At 42.1% G+C, this 23,434-nt stretch overlaps 1 protein-coding gene across 1 annotated transcript in view; it reads right to left on the reverse strand.

Moving 5' to 3' along the window:
* The window catches only part of LOC134205831 (uncharacterized), a 180,416-nt gene extending 157,776 nt beyond the window's left edge, over positions 1–22,640 (reverse strand). Inside the window, exon 1 of the mRNA XM_062681449.1 lies at positions 21,563–22,640. The gene's annotated coding sequence lies outside the window, so the exon portion shown is untranslated. The remainder of the gene's footprint in view (positions 1–21,562) is intronic.
* Between the last annotated feature and the right edge of the window lie 794 nt (positions 22,641–23,434).

Consider the following 23,434-nt stretch of genomic DNA (forward strand, 5'->3'; position numbering starts at 1 on the left):
TGCTACAATCTAGCTTATCGCCCTTTTTGTAGATGGGACACACGACACCTTCCATCCACTCCTGCGGCAAAACTTCCTCCTCCCAAATCTTGGTAATGACCCAGTGCAGCGCTCTAGCCAGTGCCTTACCTTCTTCTTCTTCTTCTTATTGGCATTACACCCCCACACTGGGACAGAGCCGCATCGCAGCTTAGTGTTCATTGATCTCTTCCACAGTTATTAACTGCGAGGTTTCTATGCCAGGTTACCATTTGTGCATTCGTATATCGTGAGGCTAACATGATGATACTTTTATGCCCAGGGAAGACGAGACAATTTCCAATCCGCCAGTGCCTTACCACCGTGTTTAAATAGCTCTCCTGGTAGTTGGTCAACCCCAGGGGCTTTGTTGTTCTTCAGCCGGCCAATTTCTTCTTGGATTTCCTGGAAATCCGGGGCCGGTAAAATTACGTCTTGCGCGCGTTCTCCCAGGTCTATCACCATACCGCCATCTTCGTTTGCCACATCGCCATTCAGGTGTTCTTCGTAATGCTGCCGCCACCTTTGGATCACCTCACGCTCGTTCGTAAGAAGGATCCCGTTTACATCTCTACACATATCAGGCTGTAGCACGTGGCCCTTACGTGAACGGTTTAACTTCTCATAGAACTTTCGTGTGTTATTAGCGCGGTACAGTTGCTCCGTCTCTTCACGGTCTCGATCTTCCTGCTGGCGGTTTTTCCTCCGGAAAATCGAGTTTTGTCTGTTCTGCGCCCGTTTATATCGTGCCTCGCTCGCCCTCGTGCGGTGTTGCAGTAATCTCGCCCATGCTACATTCTTCTCTTCTACTAACTGCTAACATTAGCCGCCATACCAGTCGTTCCTCTGATCCGGGGGCATCGTGCCAAGTGCAGCGGTTGCGGTGCTACCAATGGCGGATCGAACATCTCCCCAGCCATCTCCAAGAGACGCATCGCCTAGCTGCTCTTCCGTTAGGAGTGCCACTTCCAGCTGATGCGCGTATCCTTTTGCTAGTATACCGTCTTGTAGCCGCCCAATGTTAAGCCGCGGCGTCCAACTTCGATGCGTGTTGTACACCGTCGAGAGTTTTGAGCGCAGGCATACTGCAACGAGGTAGTGGTCGGATTCAATATTCGCACTGCGGTAAGTGCGGACATTCGTGATGTCGGAGAAGAATTTGCCGTCGATTAGAACGTGATCGATTTGGTATTCCGTTTCTTGGTTAGGTGATCTCCATGTGGCCTTGTGGATATTTTTGCGGGGAAAGAAGGTGCTTCGGACTACCATTCCGCGGGAGGCTGCGAAGTTTATGCATCGTTGGCCGTTGTCTTTCGATACGATGTGCAGACTATCCGGTCCGATGACCGGTCTATACATTTCCTCCCTTTCTAGCTGTGCGTTCATGTCGCCGATGACGATTTTGACGTCCCGCAGTGGGCATCCATCGTATGTCTGCTCTAGCTGTGCGTAGAACGCTTCTTTCTCGTCGTCGGGTTTCCCTTCGTGTGGGCAGTGCACGTTGATGACGCTATAGTTGAAGAAACGGCCTTTTATCCTCAGTTTGCACATCCTTGCGTTGATTGGCTGCCACCCAATCACATGTTGGCGCATCTTACCCAGCACTATGAAGCCGGTTCCTAGCTCGTTGATGGTGTCACAGCTTTGGTAGAAGGTAGCCGCTCGATGCCCGCTTTTCCACACTTTCTGTCCTTTACAGCAAATCTCCTGCAGCGCCACGACGTCGAAGTTGCGGGGTTGTAATTCATCGTAGATCATCCTGTCGCATTAAAAAACATCGAAAACAATATTCGACAGAGAACCAGGAAAATGCTGACTGCACGCGCCAGAATCGTACCTGGGACCCTAAACGTTCGAGGAAACTACCCTGCTTCCGTTAGATAAGATACCGTCTGTATTGAAACGTCGAAAAAAAATTTCACTACACAGATAATAATATGTTGTGATTTTGATTTTTGTCATGCGCGTATTTGGAGCATGCAAATAAACTACTACTACTACTACCATTACTACTGTTCTTCTAAATCGAAATTAATTTAAACTGCATTGGCTGTTAAAATTCAATAAAAAATAATTGAATCTCGAATGCTAATCGTTTATTTCGATCAGCTGCAATTTTACACGACATTGAATTTTCAAAACTATTTGCTGTGTAGAAAAAACATTGAAAGCATGACAAACTCGAGTAATTCTGTGCATCAAGCCAAAACATGTGTTTAGCAAAAACAATTGCGAGTTTATCCGATAATCGAGATCTGAGCGATCTGATCACTGCATCGTAATAACACAATCTGTTGAAATAGTTTTGAGGTGCGTTTTCTAATTAACTCGATGGGACTAATCTCCTACCATTTGGTCACTCGACTAATTCTCCCAAAACAATTTAATTTATAGGAAAGTGTTATCTACCAACATCAAACTATGTCCAATGATTAACATTCATCTGTCTTATCTTTTTCAGCCAACCATGCCAGCAAACAAAGGATCGGATCCGAGTGAAATGCGTGCAAAAAATAAAAGTCTGACAAGTCTCACGAAAGAATCCGAGGAATTTCTTCCATATCTCCACTCCCCTGCGCTTCGGTCCGGTGTGCCTCCGTCATCACTGCCACATTATCGTTCGACAGCAACAGCGCGCCGCAACGAACGGCTCGGTGTGTCTGCCTACATATTCGCTTTTCCAATCACTCACTCGAGTTTATGTCCACCACAGCCGTACCCTGCGCAAACATCCGATGGCCGGCCGTACGACGACATCAACGCATCCATCCATACGCGATCAACATCGTCGCCGGTTCAAGCCCAGATGAATGTGTGCGGCGCGGGATCAGGTCAAACCAGCAGCTTCGCGAGGAGAGCGAGTGGAGAGGAACCTGTTTTGACAGATTTATGTACGCGGGCGCGATCGTCATCGTCGTCGTCGTCGTCGTCGATCCGTGAAAGCCGTTAAAGAAGAAACTCTGGCATAGGTATCTGCTTCTCGGGGTCGGTAGTGGCCGTGATTGTCGTCGTCGTAAAAGTTGCGCATACTTGTCGCACTTTTCTTTTTGCAACGCGCCGAACGAACGTGCGACACTCACCAGTGGTGATGAACGCAATGATAATCCAGTCCGAATGATTGACTATCACTGATGAAATTCTCGGTTAAACCACGTTTTTATGAGAGCTTTGTACATTCGTGAGCTCAAGCAATCTTATATCAATTAACAGTGGTCTAATATCGTTAAGAATGGTTAACTGTCGAAAATTGCATCTTCCTACAAATCTTTTCCCATCATTCCGTAGATTGCCTGACCGAGACCGAGAGACATGGCAAGAGGGTGAACCCGTACCGTCAGATGTCGTTGCTAATTAAATCCACTTGTCACACAACCCACCGCCACCGAACCGGGCGCAGTAAAAACCGATCGATGGATGGACGGGATTCTCGGCAGAAACTTTCTACCTCCAGCCAGTCAGTCAGTCAGTTGCTTTGGTACGCTCAATCGGTATACGAAGCAGCAGATCAGGTTGCCCTGGGGATCGAGAAATTCCTCCCGAGCGTGGTGGCGTTGCGTGTGGCGTAGCACCGTTCACGATCAAGTACATCGTTGGTACAACTCACACGCACCGCACGTACACGGCGGTGGAGTGCGGCGGCGGCGGCAGCGAAAACCAACCCGAAGACAAGACGCTTCGATCTGTGTCAGTAAGCAAGTGGAGTGTGTTCCTCGTCCCACACCCTCCATGGATTCGCATGTTCGACAGTGTGCAGTGGGCTTCCAGCTTTTCACAAGTACGGGTGGAAGCGGGGCAGAACTGGATCGGCAGTGAGGTGTAATCAACAAGATTACCTCCCCCGCCCGGTCCCGCATGGTGTGTACGTTTGAAACCGTAACGGCCGGATAATTATTCCACGTTTTGACGATCTGGCTGACACAGATTGAAGGCAACGATAGCTTTCGCGTTTTGGGAAATGTCTTCGACAGCACGCACGGACCGTTTAGTTTTATTCTGAGGTCATGCTTGGGTTGACGAATGAGAGAAATTCATGACATGAACTGCCTCATGTTCAGTTGGAAGATCTCATAGTTTAACGATTCAAGAACCGGTTTCGCAAATTTTCCTGTTAATCGTCTGTTTTTATCCTGTAATAAAGCATCCAATAATATTTCTATGACTCACTTGTGTGTGATGCACAAAGCCGCTCAAGATCAAACTAAAATTCAATTATGCTATTGAATACTTGATTTTCGCCAACTTTTCTGATACTTATCCTTTACTGCAACAAGTAGCAATCGACGAGGGATCATGCCAAATTATTTTCTACTGATCGGATAGGAAAATGTTGGCACAAACATTGGCATTTGGCATTTGAAACCCAGAATATAAACGGTTTTAGTTGTTGAACTCATGATTTTGTTCAGTTTATCAAATGAAAGAAATGATTTGAATGATCAAATGTTTCAAACAATGGAAAATGCGGTAACGTAAATGTAGTTCTCTCCAAAGTTTCTGATAGTAAAGTCGCGCAAAGAGGATCTGCTTACACTGATTCTGAATGATGCTCATATTATCATGTTGGCAACTTTCACTTTTGTTCAACCCTTCAAATGACTTCACGGAAGTGTTCACTTCTAAAGCTTTTAAATTCGATAACCCAGTTACCCACAAAGTGCAAACAAAGAATTTTCTTGTGCCACTTCACTGGGGAATGTATTAAAGTGTTTTAAATTTATTCTAAAACAAATCAATTGCATTTTGGTTCTTGCGTTTTGATTTGCCATAACAATACTTGCGCCGTAGGGGAGACCGGTGCTGGTTGGTCGAGTTTTGCTTTCGGAATGTCTTGTTAGCCTTTCCGAAAAGCAGTTTTCACTGTCATAAATATACAAGTCTTGGGCACCGTGGTGAAATATTTTCATCGATGAAAATAAATCGAGGAAAAGTTATAAACAAACAAATGCAGCGGAAGAAATCTGCCAATCAACCCCAGGGCTGGGCCAAGTTTGTCAAAATAATTGAAAAACGTCAAATAAATCAGTGGAAGATATTCCCATCCCCAAGTCTACTAGGCTATAAAAAAAGTTAAGTCTGTTGTGTCACCCACACCATGAATGTATAAAATGTATACCCCTGTCAAATAATAATACTTTGTTACAAACGTCAAACAGACGAATAGGGTGTCTACTCATCTGTAAAAACAAAATTCCCTGATTTTTTCAGGTTTTTTCCAAGTGTTTTACATTAATTTCCAGATATATAGATTTTAGCAGCAAAATAATCAATTCAAAACCCAACTTAATTCACCGAATACTGATACTGCCTTTCTCGCATTTAACCAAGACACCAACCTTATGTGGTGCTAATATGTTTCGATGTACTATTTTTTTTTGTAACTTTCAAACGCAATGGTCGATCGTTATCAAATTCAATAGTGATCAACTAGGCATTGCCCCCTGTCGAATAAAACTTGTTGTGAGGAAATCGGTTGAGGATTACTATATGAAAAGTTGTCTAATGTTTTTCTCATTGGCGTAACTAAGGTAAAACTCTAGGGGGGGCTAACTTTTTTTTTTCTATTTTACAGTCAAATAACAGAAAAGCTACTATTTTCGTTTTGTTGACTTATCAAGCAGCTCTTTCAACATATCTCTATACGACTTGGATATTACAAATGATGTTCATCGACGGTCAGTCCTCATGACATACAAAATCTAGGATTCTCGAAAATAACAAACCAAAAAAATCTGTTATGTTTTGGAAATCCTCCTGAAAGAACTATAAGTTTTCTCTCATTTAATGGTTAGATGATTGAGCCCTGCGTGTTTACTAGCAATTAAAAATATTCAGAAAATATTGGCAAAATTCCTAGAACACTTTCTTAGACAAATCTGCAGACAGAACGTTAGACACAGAGAACAGACGTTGAAGCTGTTCTCGCTATGTTGTGATAAACTATTTACTTTTCATTTTGAAATAACTTAGAATGTTGCCGTTCTCTGTTATATAGAGTCATACAATAGGTTGTATTTGCGAATTCGAAGCAATATTCTTCACACAACTAATGACAGTTTCTTTATTGGTTCTTACAGTAGAGCAACAGAGAGAAGGGGAGAGCGGCCATGTTTCACTCAAACTATGACAGATAACAATGCGTTTTCCCACATGAGCGAAGAGCAGAATATGCCTCGACTTCGCGAATTCGGCTATCATATTTCTGAAAGTGTTCCAATGATAGACTAATTACTAACGACACTCTGGAAAAATTTGAAAATCTTAAAGGATTCACTTGCTCATTTGCTGATAAAGTCTATTAAAAACTTGAGATTTGTTAGATTTTTTTCAGTAACCTAAACATTCTGTGTCTCTGTAAATGTCAAACATTTTTTAGAAATTTAGATTGTGTGAATATTAAGACCATATAAGGCATTAAGTATTTTACTTTAATTTTCTTCTTCCTCTCAAAATCTCAGAAGTTGTGTTTGTTCTGATAGATTATTACTATTATTTATTCAACCAGCGTTGAATCAGCATGCATTCATTGTTCCTACTCCAACTTCCTGGAGTTGAGAATCAAAGGAACGCAAAATTCTGCGTGTTTAGCATTATTCTTGCAAAATAATAACAATTGTTCGAAAAAACTATATAAAATTCAATGCAGTATACTTATGCAAAGTAGCAAAAAATTCTAGGGGGGCTAGTTAAATCCTGGGTGGGGTTAAAGCCCCCCCTAGCCCCCCTGTAGTTACGCCAATGGTTTTTCTTAGCTTTTGTGCACACACATACACACACACGTAGATACACACAAACAGACAGAAATTTGCTCAGCTCGTTGAGCTGAGTCGATTGGTATATAACACTATGGGTCTTCGACACTTCCATAAAAAGTTCGTTTTCGTAGTGAAATGATAGCCTTTTGGTACAACTTTGTTGTACGAGAAAGGCAAAAAGTAAATATTGTGAAAAATATTATTTTAAAGAATATTTTGGTGGCTTCACAAAACAATGTTGTAAATTACTTAAGAAATTCCTTCGCAAGTTCACCCAGAAATTGCTTCAGCCATTCGATCAAGATTCCTTCATGAATCACATAGGAAATTCCTCCAGGTATTCCTTTGAAAATTTCTCACTAGATTCCATCGGAAAATCCTTCGGATTTTAAGAATTGCTTCAGAACTTCCTACAGGATTTAATTTGAAAATTTCTTTGCTAAAACTTCAGAAAACATCTCAAGGAATTGTTTCGGAAATTCCTTTAGAGATGCATTTGGCGATTCATTTACGATTTTTTGCCTTTCTCGTACAACAAAGTTGTACCGAAAGGCTATCATTTCACTCCGAGAACGAACTTTTTATAGAAGCTTCTTATAAACTATATACATACAACAAAACAACGTACATCGATAACATCTGTGTTTTTTTATTTTCCTAAGCAATGGAGGGTGAATCTGCTCAACAGACATCCTGGGTTGTCCAGGAAGTGCAGGGTTAGGGATCACCTCCAACAGCAAACGAGGGAGGCAGGACTACATCCCCGACCCGCTAAACCGTTTCCATTGCCGCCAAGCCCATAGTCCCTTCGGTACAACCAGAAAGTAATGCTTCAAAGAGGGGCCAGTTCACAACGCAAGCGCGTTGCCGGCTTTCCAGGTGGCCTTACCACGCCCTATGTCCTCGGAAGGTGGGAAGGGTCGACTTCGCGCCTGCTTCCCTCTGAACGTCTGGTATCAAGAATGATGATGCCGCGTGCACCCCAAATTGACCTTTCTGCGAAAGGGCCTATTCACCAGCACACAGAGGGACTTGCCGACGATGTGCCTACGCCTGCCCCAGCCTTGACGAGGACCCCTTTCCGTCCTCGGGCTCGGAACCCGCCCGGTTGCCCCAGCCTTGACGAGGACCCCTTTCCGTCCTCGGGCTCGGAACCCGCCCGGTTGACCGACGCCGCGAAAGCGACGATACCATGTTGTTCTTCGCGCGGCCACTTGTTCGATAAAAGGATCGAGTTCGACCACAGAGCATGACCACTGGTATGACCCATGAAGCCGACTCCGATCCCTTGGACCACCTCTTATTTGCGCCTGAACTAGCCATCCTTGAGTCTACGCGCCACCTTCTGTGTAGCTCCGAGACGATTTGGGTCGATAAAACGGCGTTCCAGCCAACTTCATCTTTACACATCCTCCGAACTAGGTTGTCCGGAGTAGTGTCCAGACCACATGTGGCAAGCATGTGGTCACGCATTGCGCGAAAACGTGAGCACACGAACAACACGTGTTCCGCCGTTTCCTCTAAACCTGCGCACACCAAACACTCGGGCGAGGCCGAGCAAGCCAGCTGCGTTACCTCCACTGTGATTTTGCAGCACGCTTAAACGCCGGGCACATCGAACCCCCCATGGGGTGCTTGCTGTTCACAGCTTTTCTGGAACAAATCAAACAATTGGGAGGGTTCGTGCAGCATTGTGCCTTATGTCCCTCCAATCCGCAGCGTCGGCAGAGATTGCTTCTGTCAGGGCCTTTGCAGTCCCATTGCTTTTGCCCCGGTTCCAGGCACTTGAAGCAAACTTCGGGTTGCTCGTATATGCCCACAGGGCATACCGACCATTCCACCTTGACGCTCCCTAGCTTGACTACCTTGGAGGCGTCCGCTGCAGATAGCCGAACCAATGCTACATGCGTCCCTGCCGGACCTTTCCGTAGCCGAACGGCTGCGGTGGGCGTCCTCACTTCACACTGTCGCCGCAGTGCCGTGACGAGCTCTTCGACTTCGGTGATCTCGTCCAGGTCTTTAACCCTTAGATTCACCTCCGTCCTGAGTGCCCTCACCTTGACCGTCTCGCCTAGGACTTCCTCCGCCAACTTCTTGTAGGCGGCGCCCTTTTGCGAGACGCCCCGCTTCAGCTCGAGTATCATCTCGCCCATCCGGGTTCAAGACGTCCAAGTACTTAGCTTCGTCCGCCGTGATGACTAGGGCATCACCCCTGAAGCGATTGGCGCCTACCCTAGACTTCTTGCTACCTTCTTCGCCTGGGCCTTCTTTTCGGCCCTTGACGTCTTCGGTTTCCTTTTGTTCTTGACTAGGCTCCAGGAGGCGTCATCCCCCTATATTTCCCTGGTCTGGTGCGTAACCCCTTACCACCGTCTTTCCTGGGTGGACGGGCCTTTCCAGGTCATTCCTCCCCCGGTTTTGGAGGTACCTGGCCGGGGTTCAGCTTCCCAGCCCCACTACCCTTGTTCGGGGTAGTAACCCTCCGCCTTTTGGAGCGGCCCCCAGGGAGCTCATCCCCTGGAGACTGTCTCCCCCGTTTTGTGTCTGCTCCGTTGGAGCAGTCACCCCCGACGTACCCGCAAATACTTGAGCCTCAGTCTGGGTAGATTTTGGCACCACCGTCTTCGCTGGCACGCCCTCGGTCGGTTCGACCTTGCCCGAGTCCGCGAATCCTTGGGCCTCAGTCTGGGTAGACCTCGACTCCACGGATTTCACGGGTTTACACTTGGCCGTCCCGACCGCCCTCACCAGCTTGGCGTCCAGCATCGACTTTCGAAGTTTCTGCAAGCTCCTCTTGAGGTCCTTACTGATATTATGCTTCGATGACGCAAAGTCGATGATGGCGTCCAGCTGTTCCGTCACCACCTCGAAGGCCGAAAGCCCATCGCGTTTGCGGTTCATCGCCTCCACAAGCCATGGGCCGTCAATAACCTCTACCGGCATTTGTTTAGCCGAGATGAAGGTTAAGTGACCCACGCTGGCGCTGCGCACTGAGCTGCCGACTATTGCCTCTGGCCTCCTAGGCGGAGACCTGAACAACCCACCTCTTGCGAAGGGGTTGTCGCCTTCACTACTACCACTAATTGAAGAATTGACTTGGTTTTCCATTTTGGTCCCACGAGTTGCTCGGGAAAAAAGGTTCACCACGCCAGAGCCCAGCATGACGCGGTAAGGGACAATTACTGTAGAGGGTGCCCAAGTACCCTACACTCTCCGTTAAAGGCCTAGTTTATTTATTCACCCCCTGGCCATGCATCCCCTCGGCACGCGTCGCTGGACGCCTTGGGATTAGGGGTTAGGGACGATGGTCCCGGTCTTACTCGCAGTGGCCATGGGGAGGGGTCGTCAAGCCTTTGGACAAAGTCCCTGCTGCCCCTGCCCGATAACATCTGTGTAACATGTATGTGTGTATATGTGTGTGTATGTGTGTGTGTATTGGGCACACACCAAAAGCTAAGAAAAACATTAGACAACTTTTCATATAGTAATCCGATTTCCTCGCAAAAAGTTTCATTCGACAGGGGGAAAAGGCTAGATGATCACTAGTTGAATTTCAAAACGATCGACCGTTGCGTTTAAAAGTTATAAAGAAAATGGTACTTCGAACCATATTCTCCATATAAGGTTGGTGTCTTGGCTAAATGCGAGAAAGGCAGTATCGCTACTCGGTGAATTAAGTTGGGTTTCTTAAACTCCTTTAGATGTTTGTTCGAAAATGTCTTGTGAAAATCCCTCGAAAATATATCTATATATATAAAAACCAATCTATGTATGTATGTTCGCTAACTACTTCTGAACCACTTGGCCGAATCCACCCAAATTTGGTACACACGTTCTCTATCCTCAGGGGAAGTTAACAAAGGGGGTGGGAGGGTCATTTAGGAAAGGGGGAGGGATTTTGTTTAGAAAACGAACAATTATGTGTAACTTTCATCTCCCAGGACCGATTTCAACCAAATTTTGTACACATATTCACTATAAGGAAACAATCATATGAGAGATTTTGGGAAAGGAGGGGTCTGGAGGGAGTATTGTTCAGAAAACAGGTAATTTAGAGTAAATTCTGAACCTGCACCGATTTCAACCAAATTTGATACACACATTCTCTACCCTAAAGAAAAAGATAACAAAGGGGTGGGGCGGTCATTGTAAAAAAGGGAGGTATGGGGGGGGGGTTGTCTTTATAAAAAGAGCAATTCAGTGTTACTCCCAACTTCCAGTACCCATATCAACCAAATATTGTACACATATTCACTAAGAGAAGTCGATCACATGGAAGTGTAATTTGGGGAAAAAGGAGGGTCTGGGGGAGGTATTGTTCAGAAAACAGGCAATTCAGTGTTTCTTTTGAACCCCTGGACCGCTTTCATCCAAATTTGGTACACATTCTCTATCCTAAGGAGAAAATAACAAAGGGGTGGGATGATCATTGGGAAAAGGGAGGGTAAAGGGGGAAGGGTTGTCCTTAGAAAAGAGCAATTCAGTGTAACACCCAACTCCCAGGACCGATTTCAGCCAAATTTGGTGCACATTTTCTATCCTAAGGAGAGAAGATAACAAAGAAGGTGGGAGGTCATTTTGGAAAAAAGGGAAGTTATGGGGAAGGGTTGTCTTTAAAAATGAGCAATTCAGTGTAACTCCCAGGATAAATTTCAACCAGATTTGGTACACTTATTCTCTATTTTTGGAAGATGTTTATTGAAAAGGTGGAAGGGCCAAACAAAGATATAAAAATATATTGATACAAAGGTTCAATTCTATGACCGGTAGATCTACCTCTGTGGGTTTCGTGCTACAGCATTGGACATTTTAATTCTATAATTTACTTTTCAGTCCCTAGCAAAGCCGGATACATATAGCTATTAGCTATCTATATATCTCGGATACTTATTCAACGTATGTGACGTATGTGATTTTGTAAACAAAAATTTAAACGTTGATTTCTGCAATCTGATAGCACTCCCGCAAACTATCGGCACATACAGGTAGGGGAAGGTTTCGGCTAAATGTTCGTTGTGTTGGTTTGCGTGGGGTGTCATCATATTGACAAATCGACGTATGCATCTTTGTTTACAAAATCACATACATCGTTACAAATAAGTTGCCGAGATATATAAAACTCAATGTTTGTATGTTTGTGTGTATGCTCCAGCCCTAACTTCTGAACCCATTATTGTATTGTTAAGTTATCGATCAACTCAACCCTTCATCGAAATCATGGTTTTCGCAGTTAAAAGCAATGGTTAATGTGTTTCCTCCTGGATGGTGAATGTGATCTCTTCTTTAAAAATAGACGTTTGCCCAGAATAAGGCATCGGTTAATCTTTTCCTTCTTTAGAAATATATAGACGATTATGGGTTTGAACCTTACTTCAAAATCAGTCAATGTTTTCAAATGAAATCAGCCTTCTTTCAATTAAATGATGAAGTATCAATAAGAAAACACAATTATCCTGTTGACTAATTGGTTATTCATTTTCCGATTGTGAAAAAAAAACCGCGGATCCAACCGGCAATTTCGAGCAGGCCAGAATGGTGCACATAAAGCTGATATCATAAAGTACTGGAAAAATACAGGGGGATGAAGCTGAAAGAACCAATTGCTGGTGCTCTTTCTGAGACAACCTTACCCTTTCAATCATCCCACTGATATCGCAAGACAGAAAATGTGTATAATGTAATCCAACAGAAGCTGCCTAATTCTGATTTTTTCTGGAACAACCCCAGACCTCTTGAGGATGCACATTCCATCGAGGCTAGCAGACATACGTGCACAGACCTGGTTGACTGAGTACTGGAGGTTAGTAGACCCACTGAAGCTCGAAATTTAAAATAAAGAACCTCCTCGGCACCCTCCCTTTTTTGTGTGCCCACCCCTTTTTTCTCTTTTCTTTTAGGGTGGAGAATGTGTATCAAATTTAGTTGAAATCAGTGCAGGGGTTGAAATTTACTCAAATTACCCGTTTTCGAACAATACCCCTCCTCCAGACCCTCCCCTTTCCCAAAATCTCTCCTAGAATTGTTTCCTTATAGTGAATCAGATATTCACAAATTTGGGTTGAAATCGGTCCTGGTGCTGATGAAAGTTACATCTCCCCCATTGTTCGTTTTCTGTTATTAAAATCCCTCACTTTCACCAATGACCTCCCACCCCCTTTATTAACTTCCCTGAGGATAGAGACGATGTGTACCAAATTTAAGGTGGATTCAGATAGTGGTTCAAAATGATTAACGAACAACCACATACATAGATTGGTTTTTTTTATACTATATGGGTGCATTTTTGATTTCTTCAGATATTCCTCTGGAATTTTTTTTAGGAATTTCTTTGGAAACTTCGAATTCTCTTTAAATTTTATTTCAGATTTTTTTTAAGAAACTTAAGAAGACTTCTTAAGGAAATGCTCCGGAAATATGTTTGGTAATTTCTTCAGGAAATCCTTCAGAACTACTTCGAAAACTCCTTCAGGAAATGTGTTGATGCAAAAAATATGAGATTGCTAACATCATATATGCCTAACGTGCTTATACCTGTTCGCGTGACCATTATCTAGTTTGCTTGGCCCTAGCAGCCAAGGTACCGGTACTATAAGTGTCAAACGGCCATTCAGATAACGCAATTTATAATCATAAATATCATGATAAACAACAACCTGATCACCCAAAATAATTATTGATGACATTCGTCGTATTGAGCGTTTTGTATCAAATCTCGCATGCAAACCGTTCAGAGAATGTCCCGAGTATCACACTTATCACATATCAGTCACAGTGACTCATATGTGACTAAATCCAGTCACATTGAAGTTGCTGCAACAAAATTGATATGAATTGGACTACTAGGAGTCATACTTGTCAATTCAACTCATTGCATTAAATTGGTTTATTTGGTTTCGATCAACACATCAAGTAGAACAAGTATATGCATCGTGTACAGCAATATAACTTTGACCAACACAATCTTCCTGATACCAGTTAACTTGACGACGGAAAATAACACATGTTTGTTTGGTGCCAATTCCACTTGTATCACCCATTGCTATCCCTGTTACCCTTCTATTTGATATTATATGATGATTCTCACATCCACTTAGCATGAAACGTGGATTATGATAGCCTTTGGTCGCATCTTCCCTCATCTGGTATATAGTCCAGATGGTTAGCGCGTCAGTCGAGAAGCGCAAAGCGTGGAGGGTGTAGGTTCAACACACGTCTAGGGTCCATTTTTTTTGTTAGATAGCTAAAGTTATCGAATTATACAGCATTTCACTCCACGCTGGGAGTGTAAAAAATTATTGAGTATACACACAACACATAAACAGTTCTTATTTTCTCGTGACCGAGGGCCTCATACGAGGGTCTGCCGTTGATTAATACAATCAGTGCATATGTCGCAAATTATGGCAAGCTGTATGCGGAATTAACGCATGATTATAATAAAATGTTGCAGTCTCTGGTTGGGTGATGCTATCCCCATACATTCAATTTTCTTTTTCCGCCTTAACACGATATTTATTACGATAAATAATCTAATCGTAATCTGAATAGGCTATTAAGCTTATTGAAGCATATTTTGGCAGAATTATTTCAATAGTTACAGCGCCACTAGCGTTCTATTACTGCTTTACTGTAACAACCTTCGGAAAATGCTTTGGATATTTTTTTGAAATTCCTTGGGATTTTCTAGGAACTCTTTCAGAAGTATCTTGAGGAAAACTTTAGAAAACACCTGGAGGAGTTTTTCTTTTTAGCTTTTAAGAATTCTTTTGAAATACTTCGAGAATACATAAAAAAAACTCCTTTGAAAAATCCATTCGGGAATCCTTCGGCTATTCTTTCAAGAACTCCTTTAGCAAAAATTCTTCAAACTACCCATACCCTTCAAATAGAACCCATACGAAAAATCGTCCGGAAACTCGTTTTGAAATTCCTCCCGGAATTCTTTTCGGTTTTTATCTTGGAAATTCCTCCAGAAATAATTTAGAAAATTGCTAATCATTTTTATGGACACTCTTTTACTGATTTCTTTGAATAATTCCTTGTAAAACTAATCTCGAAATGGGTTTTTGTGGGTTTTTTTATGGTGCCCATTGTTTGCAAAACAAAAGGATAAAAAATCCTTAGTGAATAATATCATTTGTTCTCCTTTATCACAGGATTGACCAGAACTCTAAAATTGTTTTCTTCTAATCCTTTAGATCTCAGTAAGTGGTCGTGCTACCCAGGAGATATCGGTCGTGGTTCGAGTAATACGGCTTCAAGTCGTTATCCGTAAAACCACATAGCGTAACTGCGACAATTGTCGGCACAGGCGAAGGCCTTGGGTGAGAGCTAATCGTTTCTGTACGGGTATGTCGTTTTTGATCCTTTTTTTTAGTGTGAGCCTTCAATTGAAGATTTTTTATTTATTTTATTCCTTTTATTTCTTTTGTAAGGAATTGAACATGCTTGGTAATCAGATCCCAGGTGGCATGGCTTCTAGTATTGAGCCATACAGCAAGGAAACTGCCTTTTCAGACTGGGTTGACCGTCTGCAATTTTATTTTGAGGCAAATCAATTATCAGAAGTACAAAAAAGTCGCATTTCATGAAATTGTGTGGACCTTACGTCTATTCCCAGCTGAAACTAATGTTTCAGCAAGGAACATTAGCGACAGTTGGTTACGCTGAAATTGTTAATAAGTTAAAACAAAGGTTCGATAAAACTGAACCTGATTCGGTTCAGCGATTCCGGTGTAGTCATCGCGTCCAACAACCAGATGAGTCAGCCGAGAGTTTCGTCTTGGCGGTAAAACTCCAAGCAAAATTCGGCGGTTTTGGCGGGACACTGCCATTCAAAACAGGATTTTGCATGGGCTGAGGGATGAGGCTCTAAAACAGAAACTTTTAAATGAAGAAAATTTGTCCCTTGAGCCCATGGACAAGTTTATTACTACTGGGATATTGCTAAAGACAATGCGAGGACAATTAATACGGCATTTCCTCAGGGGTCAAGAATTAATCAGTTGCTTCAAGTATATAACACAGCAAGGGATAGCCAAATGGAAACACCGGAGCGACCGAATCAAGCTCGGATACCCGTTAGAGAAAGATTAGGTTCTCAGCCCTACAGACAAAACAACCGAGACACACAATCATACAATAACACGAGACGAACTCAAGATTACAGCAATCGTGCTCAGAAGATAGTTATATTAAACAACGACAGACGTAGAACCGACTATTCTAAAATGACATGCCACTTTTGTAGAGTCAAAGGACACATAAAACGAAAATGTTTAAAATCAAAGAATATGAAGAGGGATGCGGTAAAGTTCGTGGATGTTGCGAAACCGGGTACGAGCGTAGAGAAAGACCTGTGCGCCTCAATGGACAGAATGTCGACGATTCAGGGAACTGACGATGACAGCGATGATGATGAATGGAATTCAGGTTATATGCAGTGTATGTATGTTGCGTCTTTTAATAGAATAAGTGAATCATGTCTTATAAATGTCTCAATTGATGATCGTTTGGTACAAATGGAGGCTGGTTGTGGTTTTAGTGTAACTGTTATGGGAAAATCCCAATATTTTTCGTTATTCAAAAAGCCTTTAACTATGAGTGATAAGCAACTACCAGTTGTCAATGGATCAAAACTAAAAATTAAAGGGGAAACAAATGCTTCAGTGAATCTAAATGAATTAAAAATGAAGTTTAATCTTTTAATTTTAAATACTGACTTTAAATTTATTCCCTTGTTTGACCGAAATTGGCTTGATGTTTTCTTTTCTCAATGGAGAAACAATTTTCTTAGTGATCATATATAGGTTAGATTCAGCAAACAAAGCGTGTATTATTGGGGAAATCAAAAGCAAGTTTGCGGGAGTGTTAAGGAAAAAATTTCAACGCCCATTAAAGATTTTGAGGCTGAATTGGTATTAAAAAGTTTTTTTTTTTTTTATTATTAGCTTTATTAAGGAGACTTGCAGCCCCAGGCTGGCTCGCCTCCGGTATTAAAAAGTGATGTTCCTATTTTCAAAAGATCCTATGATGTCCTGGATTATTTAACAAAACTAGAAAAAGAAAATGTGATTACACCGGTGAAGACCAGTAAATGGGCATCATCAGTGGTTGTAGTTATGAAAAAAATAATGAAATGAGACTCGTAATTAATTGTAATTGTAAAGTTTCAACAAATAAAGTTTTAATACCAAATATTTACCCTTTACCTTTGGCAGCCGACTTGTTTGCTAAATTGGCAAGCTGCAAAGTGTTTTATAGGCTAGACCTGGAGGGAGCTTATACACAGCTAGCATTGACTGAACGTTTCAAGAAATTTATGATGTTGAACACAATCAAGGGGTTGTTCACATATAATCCTTTACCCTAGGGCGCTTCCTCAAGTGCATCGATCTTCCAACAAGTTATGGATCAAATTTTAGATGGGGTTTGAAAATGTTTATGTTTATCTTGATGATGTACTCATAGCAGGTGAAAACTTGGAAGTTTGTCGCGAGCAATTGATTCTTGTTTTAGAAAGACTCGCAAATTCAAATATTAAAGTAAATGTTGAAAAATGTAAATTTTTGTGTCAGAATTGCCATATTTGGGCCATATTCTCAGCAAAAACGGGTTACTACCTAGTCCAGACAAAATTGCAACCATACAAAGAGCAAAGGTTTCCTGAAATGTGACTGAGCTATAGTCATATTTAGGCTTGATCAACTACTACAATCGTTTCGTGCCCCATATGTCTATCAAGTTATTCCATTTGTATAAACTATTGGAAAAAATACTAAATTTGTTTGGGATGGTAATTGTGAAAAAGCTTTCCAGGAAAGCAAAAACGCACTGGTTGTACCAAATTTTTAGAATTTTATGATCCATCAAAAGACACTGTAGTAGTAACAGACGCTTCAGGCTATGGCTTTGGAGGCGTGATTGCACGCGTGATATAAGGCATGATGTAAAAAACGCAGACTCCAAATGATGTAAATGGTGACAAAAATGTGTCTATTATGCCAAAAAAGTCGAATGATGGTTAAGACACACTGACAGAAGGAGATACTGTATGGTATCGAAATTTTCATCATCATTTACCGAATAAATGGATTAAGGCAACGTTTCTCAAACGTTTTTCTATTCTATTCTAACACTTTCCAGAAAGCAATTGGAAGCGCTCTCACCATGGCCCACCGAAGTCAGCTAAGGTGCTACAAGCAGCCGAGGCAAAACGTGTGGCTGGGAGTCGGTACGGGTGGTAGAGATGCTACGGTCGAAGAACGAACTGGAATTGAAGAACGACACGAAGAGGGCACCGAAGAAGTCAACGCTGGAAGCGGCTCTGATGATGAACCATTAAAAGGGATTCCCTATGGTTCCGGCAAAGGCCAGGAAGCGAAACGCGACTCCGGCGAACTTGCCGAACGTGTATCCCCGGCGATCGAAGAGGATCTGTAAGCGAATCCAGATTTCATTTATTCGTAGTTTATAAGTTCGAAGTGAATTTCGAACCGTATGAATTATTTATATGAGTTTAGTTCTATGAAATCTATCAATGAAAGTATGGACAATCCTAAAACGATCACGCAGCCCACCCATTTAATAAATCGATTAAGTATCCTATTTCATTTGATGTTCTGATTAGCTCCACTATGAATTTCATCAAACCGATTAATCACCCAAATTCATTTAAATTAATGATTTTGTGTGTGTTACTTCTACGTGAAGTTAAACGATTTACAATGATATGGAAATGCTAATATCATCTTCCAAACTTAGACGTACATGTTTATGATAGAATTAGAAGCGAAAGTATAAAATTTATAGTTCCGTTAGGATACGACAGGCATGAAGAAGTCGATTTGAAAGCGAGCGGAGGGTAATATTTGTGATGGCACATATCACACGACCTTCCTTCTGCCAAGCTCCCGTATGAAGGGGGAGGGAAGAATATCAGTGTGGAAGCTGATATATCTCCACTGGAAGCCAGTGGACAGTAATCCGGTGAAAATGGTTCTCGACAACGATCCGACGGGAACAAGAAGGCGAGGTGCACAGCGGGCCAGGTGGATCGATCAGGTAGAGGACGATTTGCGGACCCTCCGCAGACTGCGTGGGTGGGGACGTGCAGCCATAGACCGAGCTGAATGGAGAAGACTTTTATGTACTGTACTGGCTACTCTGGCCTTAGTTTGGTATTAAATAAAAAAAAATATTGGGACCTACATTTTCTCGGCTAACATGTCATTAATATACTGCGATCACGATATCATTGGAATCATGATTTAAACGGCAGGTTCCCGGGCGTCTTCCAAGCGATTATCACAATTCTTTCACGGTTATCTTATCCACCTCGTCTGGATTCATATGGTTTTCTTGTTTGATTTGTTTCTAGGCACTCTACTTTTTTCGCAAGATCAGCTGGAGTACGGATGCTGTTATATAAAATGTAGAAAATTTTGATTTACCAAATTCAATATAAGTAATATTTACCCATTTAGAAAAACTTCAAAGCGGAAATCAAACCAGCTTGCCTCTGCCTGGGGTCTTGCAGAGGCAAGCTGGGTTGATTTGCGTTTTTAGTGAAGTTCAAATTAGTTTGATGCAGATGTTCTAGGTTCTCTAAATTTTTCTGGAGTTCTGATCATTTGGTCTACCAGGTCAACTACGCCTGGTTTCAAACCGAAATCAACCCAGCATGTCCATTAGGGCAGTTCAAATTTCAAAAATGTTCGAAAATTCCAACTCCCATATGTCTATTTGCATCATTTTGATAATATAGGAGTCCTGGCAAAATTTCAGGCAATTCGGTGGCCATTTAGGGGTGGCGCGAAGTAAATTTATGTTTATATGGAAATTTGTATGGGAAAAACTTAAAATTCATTCAAGTCTCCCTACAACTGTCAAATCGTGATGAATTCAAATAAACATCCCCAAACTCCCTTTTTGGAATCTTTATAAATGAGACGTCTGGATAATACATTAGTTATGAGTGGATTGAAGGGTTCTATTGACAGTATGAATATAAGATAAATGGCTAAAATGGTGTAATTAGCCTCAACGTAGCAGTGGAAATAAAAATCAAAATTAATGAATTACCCACTGGTTGAGCTCAAATAGATTCCAAAAATGGAAGTTGGGGATGTTTATTTGAATACATCACGATTTAAGAGTTGTAGGGAGATTTGAATAAATTTTAAGTTCTTCCCATACAAATTTCCATATAAACATAAATTGACTTCGCGCCACCCCTAAATGGCCACCGAATCGCCTGAAATTTTGCCAGGACTCCTATATTATCAAAATGATGCTAATAGACATATGGGAGTTAGAATTTTCGAACATTTTTGAAATGTGAACTAGCCTAATGTCCATACAAGTCCCTAGAGCCCTTATATATTATGTAAAGTTGCAATTAATTTGATGCAGATGTTCCAGGTTCCCCAAATTGTTCTGGATTTGATAGAGCAGGTCAACTACGCCTGGTATCCAATTGGAATCAACTCAGCATTCCCATACACATCATTTGCATGAGCTTTCTTTTTCCAGCGCTGATTTTGGTTTGATACCAGGATTTGATTTCGGTTCAGGCGAAGTTGACCATGTATGAATGCTGTTGAACATTTTTCAAATTCCCTACTCAAAGGGAAAATCCGGAAATCGTAATAACTTAAATTATCTTAATAACTTAGTATTTTAACTCATCTGAACAAGCAATCATGCAAACATGCAAGTGATTTCAACGCCGTTAAAGCGATGATCCCCTTCCTGTTTTGTGATCAAATAATCTCGGAATTTTCCCAATCAAACAACAAACGCTAGTAACCAGTCAATTTCAGAGGTCGAGAACTACAAATGCAACACATGAGCATCGCGAATACAAATTTACTGTCGACCAGTGAATCCGTTCATTACTCTTTGATTGCAATTTGTACAATTTAAAGTAATGGCTTAATCAATCAGTGTGTCCCTTAAACGGCACTTCGTTCCAATGAGATATTACGTAGATGCGCATCATAAACTTAGGAGAGGCTTAAGTCGACTGGCGAATATGATCCACAGAATCTAATTCCTTTATGACATTCTAATTGCCTGAGGTGAAAGTTTTCAAGACAATTCCGAATTGATCAGAACGGTTTTATTTCACACAGTTCAATAATTAAGGATCAAACTCCGCGTGCTTAACTACAAAACAGTCAATGTGGATCGAGGAGTAGTCGCTTTTATTTGAATTATCTTTCAAGATTGCAACTTCAATTATGCCGTCGACTTTGTGGATAGCAAAAAAAAATCAACTCATGACAATTCGTTCGTTAGCAATACCATTGAGCGAGATTTACTTTGAATGCTTTCATTTTCCCTAATATCCCGCATGGGCCAAGGCATACTCGCTATAAAGGTTTGTCAGATAAATTGTATGCTTATCATCTCCGATGGACCGTTCAAGCCAAATTCTACCATTGAAATATTTGACTGTATCGGCAGGCACGAATATCACCTTCTGTAAGAAACTTCTTCATTTTGAAAGCATCTCAACAATGAGGCTAAAAGTTGCGGTTTGTGAAACTTATATTTTTATATGTTCTCACTAAGATGCTTGTTTTGGCAAATTGTGAATGATATTAATGTCAAGGTTTAAGATTCAGAATTAGAAAAAAAAAACAATATATTATAATATTTGAAGCAGATAAAGCTGTCCATCATACATCATACATATATTTTTTTTTAACAATAATTACCATTATTCGGTCGAGAAACAATCAATAGTATGTTATTCGCTACCCCTTCCCGATTCCAATTAAACTTACCTCCAAAAAGAAGATCCGAAATTCCACTTGCCACCTTTTAGGTCAACGCACCACTATCCTCGTATCAGTCGTTTCTTCTTCTGGTCAAGTCAAGCACCTGCACCGAGCAATAATTTCTTCTCTTTCGCAAAAAAAATCCTTCCACTTGCCACTTGCGATTATCACTTCCCCACACTGGGCGTATCAGTTATAGGCAGTAACTGCTTCACCATGCAGTTTGCAGCTGGAGAAATTCCTGATCACCCTTTTCGGCGAATACGATCAAGCGACGAACCCCCGGTCTGAGTCAGCTAAAAATTCACTCTCGCTGCAGGAAACCGAGGAGCGGTGTAGCGAACATCTGCTAACCAACAGAATCAACAAAACATCAAAATATCCACTTTGAAACAGCAAAATAAAACTACCGCCGCTGAAGACACTCCTCCTGCGGTATTTGGGGAAAAAACTGGAAACTCGCTGTACGATGATTTATTAAATCCAATTATCCTTTATTTTGATCGAGCCCTGCTGCGATGGTGTTCCTTCTCCCCATTTATTTCACTCTGAAGCCGTTTCTCGAAGTTGGTTTTGACTCACGTTTTACATATAATCAAACAAAAAAAAACTATGTGAGATTACGGTTTATCATTTTCTGCAACAATTGATTCGCAACAATTCTGTGAACTCCCCTCGTTTCCAGAACTAGAACACTGCCATAACGTAACCCGTAATTGAAACCGTTTTACGACATGAACTTGAACTTGTGCCACTGTCTCCCAAACTAGCGAAAAAAAGCTACTTTCAACCTCCTACCGTTGGTAGTCACAAACTGATCCGGCCGGGGACGCAACACGCCTCAGCGGCCACTTCGATACACGCACACGAACGCGCGGCACAAATTAGAGCACTTGTTTTCGGTCACCTCCGGTCCTCTCCAAGTGGGCAGTGCTCATACACGCTACACGTCATACACGTGCTTCTCCGGAAAGACGTTACTGCGGAATAATCCGTGCTGATAGCACTGGACCCATCGGCACCCGTCGTTGTCGAGTCGTCCGCCACGGACCTACGCGGTCGTTTCTTGCGGTCCCGTTGAAATCTCTCGCTCTTGCGTTCCCAACTCCCCGAAACGAAACCAACTTTCTTTCCCATGCGCACAACAACCGCAAAAGCGCTCCAAGAATGGTTACATCTCTCCTTGAACCTGCACTTGGAAACATGGATGGATGCGCCCGATTGTGACTCTCGCTCTCTCGTCGCTCAAATCGGAGTGTAATTGAACCTTGGAAGAGATCGGATGGAAAAGCAAGGTGATGATGGTGGTGATCATCATCGATGGTACCTAATCATCGTCATATGCTCGAGAAAGTTTACGCTTGCCGATGGGTGGCTGTCGAGAGAAAAGAGAACGGCAAGACCTTGAAAGAAATGCTCTATCATGGATGGATTCTAGGGTGAGCCAATCTTTTAAATATGTATGATGTTTATTATGCAGACATTTACACCATTATTATAAGGTGTGTTGTTCGTGAGTCTACACCACTCATGATTATTTTTTGATTTTAACAATCCAACAGTAATTACTGAATTCTAATTCATAATCTACAATCCCGCAGCTGGAATTCTGAAAAATCCTTACTAAAAATCGTCGAAATCAAATCCCAGTCGGGATTCTTCGGAATCCCAGTCGGGATTCTTCGGAATCCCAGTCGGGATTCTTCGGAATCCCAGTCGGGATTCTTCGGAATCCCAGTCGGGATTCTTCGGAATCCCAGTCGGGATTCTTCGGAATCCCAGTCGGGATTCTTCGGAATCCCAGTCGGGATTCTTCGGAATCCCAGTCGGGATTCTTCGGAATCCCAGTCGGGATTCTTCGGAATCCCAGTCGGGATT

The sequence above is a fragment of the Armigeres subalbatus genome, chromosome 1, assembly GCF_024139115.2.
Source record: "Armigeres subalbatus isolate Guangzhou_Male chromosome 1, GZ_Asu_2, whole genome shotgun sequence".
Taxonomy (NCBI): Eukaryota; Metazoa; Arthropoda; class Insecta; order Diptera; family Culicidae; genus Armigeres; species Armigeres subalbatus.